The sequence below is a fragment of the Rutilus rutilus genome, assembly GCF_951802725.1.
Source record: "Rutilus rutilus genome assembly, chromosome: 19".
Lineage (NCBI taxonomy): Eukaryota > Metazoa > Chordata > Actinopteri > Cypriniformes > Leuciscidae > Rutilus > Rutilus rutilus.
The window spans coordinates 35,720,877-35,725,876 of NC_140232.1; the positions used below are offsets into that span (position 1 = coordinate 35,720,877).

General features: G+C 41.2%; 1 protein-coding gene across 4 annotated transcripts in view; it reads left to right on the plus strand.

Moving 5' to 3' along the window:
- sema6a (sema domain, transmembrane domain (TM), and cytoplasmic domain, (semaphorin) 6A) overlaps nt 1-5,000 on the plus strand; it is an 80,282-nt gene that overhangs the window by 662 nt on the left and 74,620 nt on the right. Inside the window, exon 1 of one of the 4 annotated variants that reach the window (XM_084389136.1) lies at nt 2,198-2,353. The exons of the other annotated variants lie outside the window; for them this stretch is intronic. The gene's annotated coding sequence lies outside the window, so the exon portion shown is untranslated. Of the gene's footprint in view, nt 1-2,197; nt 2,354-5,000 lie in introns of those variants that run through there. 4 annotated transcript variants of the gene reach the window in all.

Genomic DNA, 5,000 nt, shown 5'->3' on the forward strand with positions numbered 1-5,000 from the left:
TTTAATAATTGTTTCTTCTGAGTTTTTTGTTATCAGTTATGACCATGAGGGTTTGATGTTGTTAAATTGCTGGTTATTGCATTATTTTCCTGATGGTGTTTGTGTGCATGATGACACACACGTCCCAGAACTTTAACATTTTCATGCAACATCCTTTTGATCCTTTTGAAAACAAACCCTTTTTCTGGAAGCCTTTCCTGAACAGCTGAATGTTTATGCACTGGGAAAACATTCAATTATTCAAATTTCTCAGATACTTTTTTACTCTTTCTAGTAAATGTCACAAATAATTAGAAAGAAATGGGAAGAAAGCTGTGGTATTTCCCTGTGGAACACACTCCAGTGGTCACATCAGTGTGTGCTGTAGGTTCTTCATCTTTACTCAGGCGTTGTGAGATGAACGCTCATTAAAGCTGCTCCCTGTAATTACTGCAGATCAGATGGAGATCCTGACAGAGTAATAATGCAGCGCAGAAACTCACATAAACACACATTAAAAACTGCAGCAGAAACACACATAAACACACATTATATTCCACGCTCCCGATCGCTCAGATGCAGAGATACAGTGTGTGTGTGTGTGTGTGTGTGTGTGTGTGAATGAGCTTGTGTTTCGGGGTCACACTGAGCTGAGATGACAGGACCACCAGAGAGGAGATTCACACACACACACACACACACACACACAAAGACCGGGAGGCCCAGATCGCCCCGCTTCACCTCTCTCACTCTCTCACCTCCTTGTCTCTCTCTCTCTCGTCTCTCTCTCTCTCTCTCTCTCTCTCTCTCTCTGTCTCTCTCTCTCTCTCTCTCTCTCTGCAGTCTGCTTTATTAGTATGATTGTTTCACACACAATTCCTTTTTTTATTTTCCTTTCTTTCTTATAGTAATACACTCTTAAAATATAAAGGTTGTAAATATGGTTTTCTCAGTAAAGTCCGCCTGAAACTGAAGCTTTCCTCGCTTCACCTCTGAACGCATCAAACTTTATCTAAATAATTCCAGTTCTCATGGATCCGCGAAACACTAATAATACTTCTGGACTATGCTGTAATTTGTCGATGTCACTGTGTAGAGAGAGACACACGCCTCCATATATTCAAGCGCTCATATCTATAGACACGTGATGCGCATGTGCGCCGTCACCAGAGTCACGTTTCTGAACATTATCAGAGTAATGCGATCAGTGCAGATGTACAGAGCTTTCTTGGGGAATTTTCAGTCAAACAGTCTCTCTTATATTAAAAATCTGAGGGTCGTTTTTGATTCCGACCTGAAGTTTGACACACAAATGAATTCAGTGTTCAGGGCCAGCGTCTTCCAGCTAAAGCCTCTACCAAAGTTAAAGCACCTTTACTTTAGGGATTTGGAGACTGATATTCAGGCTTTTATTTCCTCAAGACTTGATTACTGTAATTTCTTGTATGCTGGAATTATTCAGTCATTAAACGGTTTTAACGCATCAATTAAAACCTACTGTTTTCTGTGAGAACGGTGTGTGTTAGCGGCCGCTAAGTTATTAACTAATGATCTTTCCAACGGAAGTGAATCAATCAAAACTAACTTTATCTGGAGCTTCAGGAACAAGAACACATGTGGGCGGGGCTTGATTGTGTCTGTGGGGAATTGATTGGCTGATTGGATGGTTGTGGTTTGCTATTGGCTGAGCTCATGTGAGTGACAGGTTGCCCCGCCCACAGAGAAGAGAAGATTATTAACACAATAATGATCTGCACCTGTAAATCATTTATGATAAACACTGCAATATTCCATAAAAAATAAGAATGATCCATTTTGACTTTAACGGTTATAATGAAACGAAAGATGCTCATAAAGAATCTTTATTTAGGCTATAAGACATCAATATTCCATCAATATAATTAAAGGAAAAAGAATATAATACACAAATATTATAATAAAATTAAGTATCAGTTTCTGTCAGAAGCTTAGTTCTATTGCAATTAACTCCACGTGCTTGTGCTGTATTAATTGTGAGGTAAACACACTGTTGGTGTGTGTGTGTGTGTGTGTGTGTGTGTGACAGTGCTGGTGAATGTCGCGTCTGACAGCAGCTCCGATGAAACAAAAGCTCGCAGAAGACCGAGGCTCCTCCCTGAGAGTGTGTGTGTGTGTGTGTGTGTGTGAGACAGCTGCTGTGAGCTCAGCTCAGTAAAGCTTCATCTCTAATAGGATGAGCAGCCGCTCGTGTGTGTGTGTGTGTGTGTGTAGCTGAATGAGCCGCTCATTGTTCGTTTCGTTGTTTCTGTGATATTCCTGCGGATTGATCGATCAGTGATCGGGTGTGATCGGGATTTCTGATGGATCTATCGATGTGAGGAACGTGTCAAACGCGGTATGTATATAATAGAGAATCAAGTTGAGTGCGCGCTGCTCTTCCATATGATCGCGCGCGCCGCCGCGTCTGGTCTGGGTTTATTCTGATGATGATTATTGATGATGATGATGATGATGATGTTATAACGTTATTGTTTCCTTTCCTCGCGCGTTACTTTGTATCGAAGGCGCGGAGGGTTTATGACGTCACTCCGCTAAACTTCTACCGCCGTCCGTGTGTTTAATGCATCATAAACTCATTAATTATCTGTGCGTTATTAAAGCCAGGCAGGGCTGCATATGAGAACAACATCCCCGCGATTTACTGTAAAAATTAAATCATTGTTGGAACGGAAATAAATGTCATAGCGATGTAATAAATGTGTGATTGTTGTTTACGGGTAGTTCTGTGTTATGAATGGACGGACGTATGAAAATATGAAGATGAAGATGATGTGATACAGTCAGATGGGTGAAGTTTTTCAGTATGATTATGATTGTATTCTCCTGTCTCTCACTGACACTAAATAACGGGTGTTTTCGCAGCGATGCCGTAGAAGAAGAACCATTTCTGGATCCACAGCTCTTAAAATAACCATTTTTTTCTGAGTACAAAGAAGATTTTAATATTCTAAAGCACCTTTTCCACTGTAAACAATCTTTAGTGGGTCCATTGATGTTAAAGTTTTTTCCTCATGGAATGCCAATAAAGAGCCTTAATTTGTTTTTAAGCGTGTAACAGGTATTGTGCGGAGCCTGAGGTCGTGTGTGTCCGTGACCCCTGGGGTCGTGTAGGGTGTGTCCGTGACCCCTGACCCCTGGGGTCGTGTAGGGTGTGTCCGTGTCCGTGATCCCTGAATGAACGCGACCCGAACGCTCGTGTTTGCAGTGCGCAGTGGTCAGGGCTTCAGCGTTTAGTCCAGCAAACAGCTCTCGCTCGCTCTCAGCGGAGAACGCTTTGATTTGTGGCTCAGAATAAAATAATGTTGGTTAATCTCATTGTCTGCTGTCGGTTCTGTGTTCTTCTCCCTGTGATGTGGCAGACGGCCAGCGTTCCCAGCGAGCCAAGATTCCTCAGCTATCAGCGCTTCACGTTCACGTGGCTTCGTCTTCAGTTTTATCGGGAACACGACCATCTTCCTCAATCTCAGCTTTATTACACGTATAACCGTGTCTGAAGGGTTATGGAGATCCGTGTAGGAAAGACCTGGATAATCTGTTTTGTTTGAGCTCAGTGAAAACCCTGTACGAGAGCGTTGAGCAGTGTGTGTGTGTTCTGTGTGTTCTGTGTGCTCTGTTCACGGTGTGTTGAAAAGATAAACTCGAGTGAAATATAATGTAAACCGGAGACGACAGCGCTGGATTCACTGGGCTCCGATGGGACTGTAATTAATTATTACATAAATATATACAATTAATATGTTTAACATCTGATATACACATTTAGATTAAATACACCATTCTCATTTAATGGAGTTAAACACCTAAATAAAAATGACATGAAATCATTACCAAGAAGTTACATTTTTTATATTCTAATGAATAGAAATGTAGAAATATGCGCTTCTTTTGAACACTTTTCCTGAGGAATGCTGTGTGTTAATGTTTGCTTAGCGCATGATAACAGCAGAACTCGTGACCTGAGGAAATGTGTTCACGCAAATAATGATCAATAATGCACAATAATGTCAATCTGTTTACATAAAAAATAAAAAGCAATTAAAAATACTGTTTGGCCGGTGGAAAAGATTGAGAAAAACTTTCTCTGAAATGTATTTTATACTATTTGATTTATTTATTCAAAAACAAGGCGAGGATCGGCTACTAAATGATTTTTATCAATGTAATGTGACGCACATCCGTATCTCATATTCTCCTAATGTCTTGTGCCGTTAAACATGGGATCACGTGGATGAATATGCGTATGCAGATGAGGATATAGTAAAACGAGGCGTTGTAAGCTCATATATGTTTATTTCGGGGTTACAATCTTCCTCTGGGATTATAAAGGGAATTCTGCGCAGATTCTGGCGTTCACACGCTTTTATAAGTCTGAATATGTTTTGGCGTACGTACAGTTTTAGTGAGGATCCTACACACAGTTTTATAAACCAGAGCCCTGGATCGTACAATCTGTTTTGTTTGAGCTCAACTGGTTCATTTTCAATGATTAACCGTGAACAGAACACACACACACACACACACACACACACACACACACACACACACACACACACACACACACACACACACACACACACACACACACACACACTCTGTTCAACCCTTTCCTGATCACCAACCAAAAAATGCTGGGTTGTTTTAACCCAATTTTGGGGCAAATATGGACAAACCCAAACGTTGGGTTACATTTTTTTTATTATATTTTTAACCCAACGTTTGGGTTTGTCCATATTTGCCCCAAAATTGGGTTAAAACAACCCAGCATTTTTTGGTTGGTGATCAGGAAAGGGTTGAACAGTGTGTGTGTGTGTGTGTGTGTGTGTGTGTGTGTGTGTGTGTGTGTGTGTGTTCTGTTCACGGTGTGTTGAAAGAGAGAATGGAAAAGATGAACCGGAGACGCCAGCGCTGGATTGAGCGGGTTCTGATGGGACTGTAATGAGGGGAATCTGACGAACACAAAGCCGAGGACGAGAACGGCATTG